Below are 14,851 nucleotides of genomic sequence, written 5' to 3'. Positions count from 1 at the left end.
AACAAGTCTCTCAGACATAAAAAATAAGACAAATTTGTTGAAAATCAAATACTTAAATGGGACCTTAAACGCTTGTATTGATCAGACTCCTGAAAATTTATCCATATTGTATGTTCAGAGTGTTTGGCAGTTAATGCTAATGTGTGTATTGTGTTAACATTGTAACTGATAAACATTCCACCCATAGTGATACATGTCACACACGATGATGTCTCTGCAAACTATCAATAGTTTGGACCCAAATAGGCTGAATGTAAACACAGGGCTAAAACATCCATTGATTAAAGTATTAAACTGACATGAACTTTTGAACTTTACCTCACTAAACCTATATCTTGGGACATCCTAACTGCTGGTTTATCTTTTATTCAGAATTAAACTGTGTGTGCGTGTGCGTGCGTATATATATTATATGTATATATACACACACAGGTGTGTGTGTGTGTATATATATATATATATATATATACATATATATATATATATATATAATTTTTGAGTTTGTGTGTGCGTGTGTATATATATTATATGTATATATATATACACACACAGGTGTGTGTGTGTGTGTGTGTAATATATATATATATATATATATACACACACACACAAACAAACACAAATTATACATACATATATATATATATATATATATATATATATATATATATGTATATATGTATATATGTATATATGTATATATATGTATATATATATATATATATATATATATATATATATATATATATATATATATATATATATATATGTATAAGTTTGTTGTTGTGACCAGAATTATTGGTTCCCTCTGGCAATGAAAGAAAAATCTGCAATAATCACTGAAATAACTTGAAACTGAGAAAAGCAATAATAAATAAAAATGTACTGAAAATTGTCCAACAAAAATCAAACATTGCTTTTCACCTGTGGTTAAACAGAATTATTAGAAAAAAAACAAAGTAATGAAACTCTCCTGGACAAAAATGATGGTTCCCTTAACTTAATATTTTGTTGCACAACCTTTTAAGGCAAACTCTGCAAGCAAATGATTTCTGTAACGGTCAATGAGACTTCTGCACTGATCAACAGGTATGTTGACCCATTTCTCGTGAGCAAAATGCTCTAGATGCCTTAGGTTTGAAGGGTGCCTTCTCCAGACAGTATGTTTCAGCTTCTTTCATAGATGTTCAATAGAACTGAGATCTGGGCTCACAGAAGAACACTTCAGAACAGTCCAGTGTTTTGTTCTTATACATTTTTGAGTGTTTTTAGTCATTTTCCTGTTGGAAAACCCATGACCTATGACTGAGACCAAGTTTTCTGACACTAGTCAACACATTTCATTCCAAAATACCTTTATAGTTTTGCGATTCCCTTGTATGCAGCAAAACAGCCCCAGAACAAAACCAAACCTCCTCCATGTTTCACAGTAGGGACAGTGTTCTTTTCTTGGTCTGCTTCATTTTTGCGTCTGTGAACATAGAGCTGATGTGTCTTGCCAAGGAGCTCCAGTTTTGTCTCATCTGTCCAAAGAACATTCTCCCAGAAGCTTTGTGGTTTGTCAATATTTCTTGTGACAAATTCCAGTCTCACTTTTTTATGATTTTCTCTCAGCAGTGATGTTTTCACATGAAGTCCACTTTGGCTCAAACAGTGATGGATGTTGTGATCTGACATTGATATACTTTGCCCTTTGAGTTTGCATTTAATTTGTTTGGAGGTTGTTCTGGGCTCTTTGGTTACCATGTTTCATCCATCTCTTGTATTTGCCATAAACGTTCCGCTTGCAGCCGCGTCCAGGGAGGTTGACTTCAGTCCTGTGGACCTTAAACTTCTTAAGAACATGTGCAACTGTAATCACAGGAACATCAAGCTGCTTGGAGATGGTCTTATTGTCTTTATATATAACCTGCTTGTCTATTATTTTCTTTCTACACTGAAAAAAAAGTTGCTGGATTTGCGTAAAAATGTTATGGACAGCGGTTGCACGCAATAAAATTATGTTTAGACTTTGAAACTTTTTTCGATCCCCTCTACACATATTTTTCTCAGAACATGAACATCACTTTTTCATGTTGATAAAATTTGATCAAATCATGCTGAATATGCATATTTATCTTATGGTACCTTATCATGAAATGTATAAGTATGTATAATTTAATTTAATTGATCTAATTCTGTAAAAGAATACAAAAACAGATATACAGATCTGTATTGTCTTACATTAACTCTAATTTCAAATAAAACAACACAAACATGTTTTAACAATGACGACATTCTAGGCCGGAGAAGCACATAATAAAATCTTTGAAAAGTCTCACCTCCAGATCAGCTCTCATAATCCTCCTGCTCCAAACTGTGTGTCCTCTGCTCCTGGAACTCTCCTGTGTCCTGCAACATTTGAATTTTCCCTCCAAAAGTTTTGGGGAGGAGAATTCCAGAGGGAGGAGCCTCACCAGAAATTATAATAAAGTTATGTTTCCTCAACCTGATTAAAACATGCAGGTCTCACATCGGCCACAATCAAGCGATGTTTGTAAGATTTAAACATGCTTGACTGAGAAACGTAAAAAAGTGATGTTATTGTTGTCAAATTTGTTTTTGCAATTTGAGCAACCCCTCTCGGACCGTTTTTTCAGTGTAGTCTCCTGACACAGTTCTCTTCTTCTCTTTCTTTGGTCCATGTTCATGTTGTGTCCATCATGTCTCAACAGCACAATGACACATGTCCCCCTTTAAACAGACAGACTGACTGAGGACAAGTTTGAAGAACCTGTAAAGCCAAGTAGAGGACACACCTAAGTTTAACATGTCCCTATTGTACAAGTATTTACTATCTTTTCTAGGGGTACCATCATTTTTGTCCAGGCCAGTTTCATTAGTTTGTTTTTTAAAATAATTCTGTTGAAGAACAAAATGTCTGATTTTCATTGATTATTTGTCAGGAATTTTTTATTTATTATTGATTTTCTCAGTTTCAAGTTATTTCAGTGACCACTGTTGATTTTTCTTTCATTACCAGAGGGGTGCCAACAATTTTGTCCACAACTGTGTGTGTGTGCGTGTGTGCGTGTGTGCGTGCGTGCGTGTGTGTGTGTGTGTGTGCGTGCGTGTTTCTCACCTTCCACTGTGGTTGGTCTCTCTCATCCTCGTCCTTGATGTACTCATGGAGCCTTGAATGTGTCATTTTCATCCTGGGCAGTGGTTCCCACACTCACTAGTCCTCGTCCTCCTTCTTTCCAGCTTGCATACAGTCTCAGGGTGCTAGATTTGGGATGGAACCCTCCATGCATGGTCAGGCAGACATAGTGGTGGTGGATAAGCAGTAGAGCAGAGCCGTGGTGGTGGATATTGCAATACCAAGCGATGGCAATATCAGGACAAAGAAACACGAGAAACTAGAGAAATACCAGGGGCTCAAGAAAGAGCTGGAGAAGGTCTGGAAGGTGAAGGCATCAGTGGTGCCCGTGGTGATTGCAGCACTCGAGGCTGTAACCCCCAACTGGAAAAGTGGCTACGGCAGATACCAGGAACAACAGCCATCTCAGTTCAGAAAAGAGCGGTTCTAGGAGCAGCAAAGATACTGCGCAGTACTCTCAAGCTCCCAGGCTTCTGATAGAGGACTCGTAGAGCGCCTGGATGAGGGTGAGAGAGACCAACCACCGTGGAAGGTGAGAAACACTTTTTTTTCTTATATAAAAAATATACACTAATGTTAATCGTCACTATCCGCTGACCGACGTGCAGAAAGATCTAAAAGGAAACATGCTGACCCTAACTAACCTCACCAAATCTATCGAGTACATCTCATCACAGATAAAAGATTGCAAGGAAAAAAACAGAAAGTTGGAAAGTCCAACTTAAAGAGAAGAATGCACATCTAGAGAAAAGGGCAGCAGAGTTGGAAAGTCGAACGGCAGAAGCAGAGAGGTACAAGAGAAGGCGGAATTTAAGATTAAACGTCTTAAAGGCAGACAAAGAGGAGACTACCAGAGATCTTGTTGTTAATCTTCTCACAAAGATTGCCCCACTCTATAAGGAGAAAATGGGCTTCATCCTGGACTCTGTACATCGCACACACTGCCAACCACCCAAGACAGGTCATCATGCAGTTCACCATGAGAACCTACAGGGACGAACTGTGGTGAGTGACAAAAAACAACCAGATCTGCAAAGACCTCAGTATCTGCTTCGTGGAGTATCTCAGCAAAGAAGATTGAGAAGCAAGAAAAGCAGTCTGGCTTAAAGTGGAACAAGCTAGAAGGGAAGGTCACAAGACTGTTTCGTGGTCCTTATGCCTACATCAACGGTCAGAGGGTTATGCCTTAAATCAAATGGTCCTGTATATTCTATTCAGGGTTTTGCTACCGCCTTTTTTTGCTGGTAACGCTTTTGAGAACTTAGTTGTTTGTTCTACTGTTTACAGTGAATTACTTAAGTTCAGTATTATATGATTGATATTAAAAGTTCAATTTCTCTTTTATCTGTAAATGCAAGGGGCCTTAGAGATTTAACAAAAAGGAAAAGTTTCTTTTTATTTTGTAAGGGGAAAAAAGAGAACTTTTCTTTTCTGCTGGAAACACACTCAAAGGGCTTATTCTTATTGTAAATATTGACAGTATCAATTTTATATTAGTAAATGTCTGTGGCTACAATAATAAAAGTTACAACAAACAATGAGGAGAATAAATTTTACATCTGGACCACCTAAGTGTGGCACATTCAACTGACTTTGTTAGGGGGAGATCTGAACTTGGTCAATGATGAATTTCTTTTTTTTTTTTTTTTTTGATAAATATCCCCCCAAATACACCTCACCTCATTCTAATAAGATGTTTAATAATCTTTGTAATGAACTTGGCCTAACTGACCCTTGGAGATATCTCAATCCTAACATAATTCAATTTTCATGGTTTCACCCAAATTAACTCAAAATTGATCAAACAATTTAATTAATTTAATTTCAAACAATTTAATTTATTCTGACTTTAGCTGTAATATTTCTGCAGTCCCTTTAACTGATCACAGTGTAATATATCTTCACATTAAATGTAAGACCAGATCCTTTTCCAACAAATATTGGAAATTCAACTCCAGCTTGCTCAAAAATGAAGATTACTGCCAAGATATTAAAACATTAATTAGCAAAGAACTTTCAACCCCAGTAAGAAAATGGGAATTACTACAATTTAAAATATGTGAATTTTCAATCCATTATAGAAAAAAAAGAAAAGGGAACTTGAACAAAAAGAACATGACATTATTAACCAACCGAAATTAACAAACACTCAGAGTGAAAAAGATAAACAAACCATTTTACATTTTCAATCTTCTTTAGATCAATTGTATATTCATAAAGCTCAAAAAGCTTTTATTAGATCTAGGGCAAAGTGAATAGAAGAAGGAGAGCAGAACTCTGCCTATTTTTGTGGTCTAGAAAAAAGGCGTCAAGAAAAAAACAACATAAAATGAATAATAAATTACAACAAATTACTGATGAAAACAAATGTCCTTAGAGAGCTTTAATTTTATAAGCAACTTTAAACCTCTAAATTTTCTAAAATTGACTCTGAAGCCTTTCTTAAAGAGATTTCACATAACATTCCAAAAATAAATGCGGACTATAACCAAACCTGCAACAGTCCTCTCTCTATTGTTGAACTTGATGCCATAATTGGCAAACTATCTCTTAACAAAGCCCCAGGTTCAGAAGGTCTCATTGGAAACTTCTGTAAAAATTTTTGGGGGGAGACATAAAGCAGTTACTTTACCATGTATTCTTAGTAATTTTTGAGACCTCTTAATTTCCAATTACAATGAGGCATGGGGTTATAATCTCTATTCCAAAACCTAATAAAGATCCTAGAATCATAGAAAATAGAAGACCTGTTACACTCAGGAATTCTGACTACAAGCTCCTAACATACATCTGTGCATCTCGTCTGTGAAAGAATTTCTGTGTTATTTTCATTTGTAAAGTTATCAACAATTGCGTTTTAGGGTTTTTCCATATGTATATCATATGTCCTAGTTCAAGAACTCCTGACTCTTTAAGCTAATCTACTGAGTCACCCATGAGAAGACAGCTAAGGGTTTTTTCCCTCATGTGGTTAGCATAAGTTTTTGGGAGAAAACTGACCAAACTGTTTATCACCTGGAGCCTGTAATGAAGTGTGAAATGGGAGGGTGGTTTAGCCTAAAGATTGTTAGCATGTGATCATTGTAACCATTGTGTGATATAACATAATGTACTGTATTGTTATCTGTGAAATGACTGCAATAAAACCTGCTGTTGGGAGGAGAGCTGGAGAGTAGAGTAGGCTCAGCCAGTGGTATTGACAGGCTCTGACAGCTCTCTCTCCCTTGCGCAAGTGATTACCTTTAACTGTCTCGTTTTGGTGTGTCTTTATTTAATGTATTTTGATGTCTTAGGGTAAATTCCCTTGGTCCTTCGAAAGCCGGTTTCCTGGTGCAGCCCGGTGGAGGGGCGATAACGCGGACTGCAAGACTGTGCACAGCCGAGGTGGTGAGTAGATAACTGCCTCGCTAAGTCCACTTTTCCCGTGGCCAGTACACGCCATCGTCCCTCGCTGGAGCTGCCGACGGAATTCGAACGAAGAACACCAGAACGACACGAGTGAGTAGACAAATCTTCATTCTGTTGAGACTAGGCAAGAGGTCGCGGAGACCCCAGTTAGTAAAGTAGCTCTAACTGAAACAGTAGTACAGTATCCGCAGGAGACTGTGGCAGTCGATGACTATTGTTAAGATAAGGTGCTTTCTTAACTGGATGACTGTAGTGAAATGTTTTTAAGCCAGGTCAAAAGTACGTGGTTGGAATAAGGTGATTTTCTGACTGGATGAAGTACGGGTCGACCAAGCAGATAGGAAAACCTAGGGACGACTGACAGACCTTGTTTTGGACTAAATTTTTTTTTTTACTAACCCGCCATAGTGTCTACAAGTGGGGGACTGAAATTGTATAACGACGGTGAGATATACACCCAGGTTCAAGCCGCTCTGTAAAAAGAGTAGAAGCTTGCTTGAACAGTTGTTATACAAAAAACTGTTGTACATCCCTCATTTGTATTCACGACGGCACATAGTTGAAACTAACATGGACGAAAAAGTAGTACTCAAAAAACAGAAGGAGTTGGTTAAACACATGGAAAAAGAGTTTCCAGGTAGCACGAAATACCTAGAAAAATGGCAGAAAAGATATGGGTTTAAACCTACACTTGAGAAAGAGCAACTTGATAAATCAGCTATTGATACACAACAAGCAGAGAAAAAAAATAGAAACAGGGAGAAAGGCGCAGCAGCCCAGCACCCTCCCTCTACTGCGCCTCGATTAGTCCCAGACTAAGGATTGGAAGAGAGTAAGAGAACAGAAACAGAGGCAATAGTTATAGTAAAAAAAACAAAAAAACAAAAACTGACCCCTCCATAGGCTGGAGGCTAGTGAAAGATCTAAGAGCAGATCCGAAGTAAAATACTGAAGGACATAACTTAACCGTTCAAGGGAGAATTGCTAGCTCTGATAGGTAGTTAACAAAAAAAAAAAAGGGGGAATCCAAAACCTATCACTAATAAATGATGGCTTTTCTAGGATTGTGTAATGGCTACAGGGCTTGATTACTGGATTATGCCCTCCTAGCAAAGCCACTTCAAGACTTGATTTTTCCTGAACCTAGGGAAATGAATCACAAAGTAACTTGAACAGATGAGGCAAATTTGGCATTCAAAAATAAAAGTGAACTAATGAAGTCAACTGTATTGGCATTACAAGATTACACTAAACTTGAGTGATACTGTGTCTTTTTCAAAATTTGGTACAGAACAAAATACTAAGGCAGCGCAGCGAGTGATAAAAGACAATGCTAATATCGTTATATTACCCAAAAACAAAGCTAACAAACAGATTTTTACCACTGTTACAGACTGATGTACGTACAAATGGATAATGTACTGTCATCACAAAATAAAAACAATAAAGTTGGCAAAAGAGTGTCTGCAGATGGGGAATCTGTGCCAAACGTCAAGGTTAGAGATACGTCGCTGCTAGGAGACGGGGCTATCAGTGGTGTAAGGCACAGAAGAATCCTAACATGCTGCTACCCCACATACACTGTTTACTCCTGCCAAAAGTTTTTTTGTCAACACACCAAGGGGTCAGCAGTGGACCTCTACCCAACATAGGCCTAAGGTAGAGGGACAAATTTACCCGATTGCTTCAGCTGAAAAATGAATATTGCATGTTAAAAATATCTGTAAGAGAAGTTTTGACTATGCTTTATGGAACGTCAGTTTCGAGGCCAGGCTAAGGGTGTTAAAATAGGAAACATAAAAAGTTCATTAAAGGAGCACAGGTTATAATAACAACCAGCAGTCAAAAATGTTGATTATTATAAATGTATTAAAAGTAAAATGAGAGACAAAGATAAATTATGAGATTATAAAGCACAAAAGTAAAGTAACAAATAAATAAATGAATTAGAGTCTATGAACAAAAGTAGGTAATTTTCAGTTGTTTTATTATAAACTACAGTTTGAAGACAGTTTGTACAAATCCCAGGTTCAATAATACAAAACAAATAGTCTGTCCCACCGCACAGACTCTTAGCTCATTATCTGGAAGTTTGTTGAGTTGAGGTTGTTTTTCAAATCACAGAATCAGTCCGTGGGAAATCTGACCTAGGAAGCCAGAAAACACAAATAAGTATATTGTTCAAAATAATTACCTTAGTTATTTTAACATGACCACTATGAACAAATTAAATCAAGAGTATGTGTAACATACGTAGGAACGATACAGAGTTATGGCACTAAAACATAAACCAGGTATAATGTATATAATTAATTGTTGATAATTAATTATTCATCCTAGTACTGATCCAAAGTTCAGTTGAATTAAGTAAATTATGTGTAAATAAATCATTTGCAATAGCATTAAAGATAAATGCATTTAGGTTGTATTCATCAAAATGTCAATTCCAAATACTGGTCAAAAATATCCAGGCAGAGATCATAGTTAGACCAAGTTTATAAAATTTAAATGTTGTGTAAGAAACATACTATAGAGAAGTTAAAAGGTAGTCAAAGGAGTAATTGAAGATTTTGTCGAATAAAACATACTGGCGACTCCTTACACCGTTGAAATTTAATATAAGAGTTATTCACATAATGGCAAAAGACTCACCTTAACAGGACAGTTGAAATACGCCGTTATTTAGAAATTCCAGAGCTCTGTTGAGAGTTTTTACAGACAAAACACATCAGCCGCAGCTGAGAGTGAGGGGAAGTAAAGCGCGTGTACCTAAAGGAAGGAAAAAGTGCGGCAGCAGAACAGGAAGTAGACTGCCAAAATAAAGTCGCCAAAATAAAAGTCCACTAAAATAAAAAGTCTGTATTAGATACATGTCACGTTTAATCGCCGTTATTTCGGTCCTTTCTGATTTTAGATAAAACACTAAACTATTGCTAAAATGTAAAAGGCACCGTATTTTTGACTCGTTTGAAAATGTTCTGTTTAAAATTTAATCAAGCATCTTGGCTTGTTTTATTCAAGTGATAGAGTAACTTTAACCTAGTTTGTATTGGCCTTAATTCTAACCTGGTATTATTCATTTAGTACTGAGTAAAAGTACTTGTAGCTTTTATATATTATTTATGGTTTAAATAAATGATATTGTTGAAGAATTTCAAACAATGTAATTAATGGGTAAAAGAGAAGCTTGAGTAGTCTTAAAGCAACAGTTATTTTATTTAATTACTTTGAATCTAAGGAATATTATTGCTTTGAATTTAGTAATAACCCATCGTGTGCAGGAAGTATTAGCAGTAGCTTCTGCAATAACAGCCTCTGCAGAGGTAGTGCTGTTTCACCAGCTAAAAGTTTCACATGCAGTGGCAGCACTCCTCCTGCAGACCAAAATGGCATTTGTATCGCCAGCTAGACACCTAACGTGTATGACAATATTATTGTCACAACCGCATCTAACTATAGAGAGATGTACTGCACTGAACCCAGCCACCTTACTCCCAAATTTACATAGACGAAGAAAAATTACCTTCAAATTTGTCAGCACAGGCAGCAGAACTAATAGCCTTGACTGAAGTGTGTAAACTGTACAGAGACAGACCTGCCACAATTTACACAAACAGACAATATGCTTCAGTGCAGTATATGTCTTTTGTCGCCAGTGGCAGCTGAGGGGGGTTCAAAACCACCACAGGCAAAGAAGTGTTCACAAACAACTTGTTCAAAATCTATTAAATGCTATTCAGCTACCAAGGAAACTAGCAATAATTAAAATGTTCATACAAAAGGAACAGATTTGATATCAAATGGTAATAGATTTGCAGATATGAAAGCAAAAGAAAAAGCGTGTGGAATATACACGCAAGAAACAGTAATTGATACTAAAGGTATTTTGCAAATAATACAAGAGCAAGCGAATACATCTGAAAGGGCGACTTGGTTGAGAAACGGTGCAGAAATCAGAGATCAAAGATATATGTGGGATCAAATGAAATTTTTTTTACCAATCCATGTTTAAAGGAGCATGAGCCATGAGGTATATCATGTCTCAACAGGAGGGATGGTGGTACTAGAAAATCAATACTTTAATACAATAGGATTTAATACCTACTCAAAAATTTTTTTGCAGACAGTGTTTAATCTGCAAGTTAGACCTAAGAGAGGCCAGTTTCCTCAACCAACCTACCCCCTTTCGGACCCTACTGTTTAGGAGTAATAGATGTTTTTCAAAATGGATTGAAATATTTCCCACAGCCAAGCCTGTTACAATCACAGTGGCAAAAACCCGATGTAACCACATTATTCCCACCTTGGGTATATCAGAAATCATTAGAAGTGATAATGGGACGCATTTTGTGAATAAGGTCAAAAAATAGATCTAAAGAGACATTGCACGTATAGACCCCAATCGGCTGGACTCATGGAAACGCACAAATGGGACAGTAAGAACAAACTAAGTAAAAGAGATACACCTGACTTTGTACCTGATCTAGCCCAGTACATGGAGGAAACATCACTGGCTAGAGACTGCTCAGAGAACAATAACCTGCCGGATCTTCCACTCTCTTCACAGCAGCATCCACCTGTCGGTGTTGGAGCCTTGTTGTTCGTCAAAGTGATAAAATGGAAATGCTGGTCCAGTGATCGAAAGGAAAGTACCACACCGTGTGTTGCTGACCACTCCCACTACTGTTAAGGTCGAAGGGAGGAGCGGGTGGAACCACCTGAGTCACTGTGAGTCCAGAAACCTCGACGCGTAAGAGAGACGCAGGACCTCTCGTGTTCTTACGAGAAGTACGGGCTGGTAACCCCTGCTTCTTGGGCACTGCAATGTGGTCAGTCACCTGGTCACGTGAGTGACTGTACAACATCAGCCTGACTATCTGACGCAGCCTTCAATCCCAGCCTGCGGAGCCACAGCCTCCGAAAGGGGACAACAAAGAAGTATGGTTACAGTGAAAAATGATGCTCTCCTGAGGGGTTTTGAAAATTTAAAATTAAGAAATTTGTGTTTAGATGCAGGTCTAGGCAAACACACAGACACGCTCATTTATTGCAACGACACGCTCATTTCAATTAAAAAAGGGGCAAATATAGCATACGGCAACACCGGGAGGGGGTTTTAACTTGTAACGAAAGCTTTGATAGCATATCATGGGGGAAAAATGATACTGCATGAAAACACACTCTCACCTTGCAGTGAATTTAGATTTTAGGGGGCATGGAAAAATGTCGTGTTATCCATTTTACATCAATGCTTAGTGGTATAAGTGTTTTTTGTGTTATGTTGTATTTTATGTATCCGCTTGCTCCTGATAAGGGTGTTGGACAGAATTGAAGTATATGTAGCTGAAGAGCATGAATCTGCTTAGACGTTCTAGTACTCTGAGGTAAAGCATTATTGATAAACAGGAGGGAAATGTGAAAGAATTTCTGTGTTATTTTCATTTGTAAAGTTATCAACAATTGCGTTTTAGGGTTTTTCCATATGTATATCATATGTCCTAGTTCAAGAACTCCTGACTCTTTAAGCTAATCTACTGAGTCACCCATGAGAAGACAGCTAAGGGTTTTTTCCCTCATGTGGTTAGCATAAGTTTTTGGGAGAAAACTGACCAAATTGTTTATCACCTGGAGCCTGTAATCAAGTGAGAAATGGGAGGGTGGTTTAGCCTAAAGATTGTTAGCATGTGATCATTGTAACCATTGTGTGATATAACATAATGTACTGTATTGTTATCTGTGAAATGACTGCAATAAAACCTGCTGTTGGGAGGAGAGCTGGAGAGTAGAGTAGGCTCAGCCAGTGGTATTGACAGGCTCTGACAGCTCTCTCTCCCTTGCGCAAGTGATTACCTTTAACTGTCTCGTTTTGGTGTGTCTTTATTTAATGTATTTTGATGTCTTAGGGTAAATTCCCTGACATCATCTACAGTCAGGGCTTTCAGGGCTTTGCAGAGACTCAGTGTGTTTTTAAAGGGTAGATCTATCCATAATAATATAAGACAGGTTATGGACCTAATTGAATACAGTGATTTAATTGAAGACCACGGGTTTATTTTCTTTTTGGACTTTTACAAAGCCTTTGACTCGGTAGAACACCCATTTATTGCTATTTGCACTTGAGCATGGTGGGTTTTTGTTAATTACCTCCGCCAAGGAGGTTATGTTTTTGCCGGCGCTGGTTTGTTTGTCTGTTTGTTTGTTTGTTTGTTTGTTTGTCTGTTAGCAACATAACTCAAAAATTTATGGACCGATTTTTATTTGTTGGAAATGTGAAAAGGAAGAACTGATTTCATTTTCGGGGTGATCCGGAAGAAATCCTGGATTCTGGATCACTTTGAAATTTTAGTTAACATTGTGGTAAATGGGGCCAAAAATTTTGTTTCTCAATATCTCAGTTAATTATTGACCAAACCCCATGAAATTTGACTCAGGGATGGACAATCGGATCCTCTTTCATATTCCAAATTGAAAGATACGAGACAAATATTTATGGAAAACACAATTAATATGAGGGGGACTATAGTCCTTGGCGGAGGTCTGTGCTCTCTGAGTGCTTTTCTAGTTTTGAAATTTAATTGGTGGATTATACAAAAACATAAACAGCTGTGTTCTTCTATCAAAGGGCTCTACTCAGAGCTTCAGCGTAGAGGTTGGCATTCCTCAGGGCTGCCCAATTTTGCCATATCTCTTCATCTTGGATGCAGAATTATTAGCCATCTATATTAAAAACTGTAATGATATCCAAAAATGTATTTTCTGGGCAATGAAATTGTTATCAGTCACTGAGCAGATGTAAAATTAAAATCTTGGATTAAACACCATAATTCCTTATGGTACTGTATACCTAACTTTATTTTTTACAAATTGCGGACTTCTACTTGTTTGTAACTTCGATAAGAAAATTTGATTGTACTGGAAAATGTTATATGTTCATATAACTATAACTCCACTCTCCACAGTAATATGAATAACCAATATATTTTGCACCGTAACAAATCTCTGTTTTACAAAGACTGGTTTGAAAGAAATATTTGGTCTATAGCAAACTTAATAGATGAAAGTGGAAATTTACTAAATTACAATAAATTCTGTGAAAAACATGAGTTTAATCCTTCATATTTGGACTTCATACGTTTATGCAATGCACTCCCTAAAGAATATGTTGAATATGACTCTCAAGGAACTTTTTGGCAAACCAAACTATACACCCACATATACCTGCCTCATCAGTACAAGGACTGTCAATAACAGACAGAAAATGCAATAATTATTTCATTAGAAAATGTCTAACAGAAAAAATTTTCCCTGGTTTTCAAAATAAAAATGATGTACATTATAAATTTGATAAAGAAGTGATAAAACTAAACAAAACTGAGAACAATGTACTTGACCTTTCCTGTCACTCCTAAAGTAAAGGAAAAGGATTACAAAATTATGAATAACATATATCCATCCAAAGAATTACTTCAGTTGCACTTTAATATTCAAGAAAACATTTGCACTTTTTGTGAAAAGAAGATTGAGAGCACTGATCATCTTTTTTTTCTTTTGTGCTACAATTCAGCCCTTTTGGTCTGAAATGCAACACTGGATATAGTCCAAATTTCCTTCCTTACCAGTCTTGGTAAATAGAGATGTTATCATTTTCAGTGTACAATTTCAAAAAAAAAAAAAAAAAGAAGAACTCTGTGTAAACCTGTTATGTATTGCCAAATTTTACATTCACAAATGTAGAATTCAGAAGTGTCCCCCTAACTTTGCTTGTTTTAAAAATGAACTCAAATTATATATAAACTCTCTGAAATATATGAATGGACCTAAAGATCAAAAAGCATATTCCTACATGTGTGAAATTCACCTGGTCTTTATGGACTCAGGCTGAATGAACTCTAATACCCTTGCTATTATCTTTTTCTCTTATCTTCTCTCTTTTACCATTGTATTGTATTGTATTGTTACTGTATAAAATGTTGTGTTTATGTTCTCTCATCCCGACATGTTTGTTATATCAAGTTTATGCACCCAGCTGTGTAATAAAAAATAAAAAATAAATAAATAAATAAACTAAGCGAGTGTGACGTCATCCACAGCGTTCAGGGCCACTCAAATGAAGCTCGCGATGCTCTAAATGTATGTATGTATATACATATATATGTAATTCCCAAAGGGGGGGGGGGGAAATTTGATGGAGCCCTAGATTCGTGGTCGGACCACAGAACTATAATACAATTCACAATTCAGGTTTTTATTATAGATCCATGGGTCGGACGAGGACGTCGGGTCTTCCGAGTTTCCGAGATCACGTGA

This window comes from Boleophthalmus pectinirostris, unplaced genomic scaffold, assembly GCF_026225935.1.
Source record: "Boleophthalmus pectinirostris isolate CB_2022bp ecotype Guang Dong unplaced genomic scaffold, ASM2622593v1 HiC_scaffold_4, whole genome shotgun sequence".
In the NCBI taxonomy this organism is placed as follows: domain Eukaryota; kingdom Metazoa; phylum Chordata; class Actinopteri; order Gobiiformes; family Gobiidae; genus Boleophthalmus; species Boleophthalmus pectinirostris.
This window is presented reverse-complemented; position numbering follows the sequence as displayed.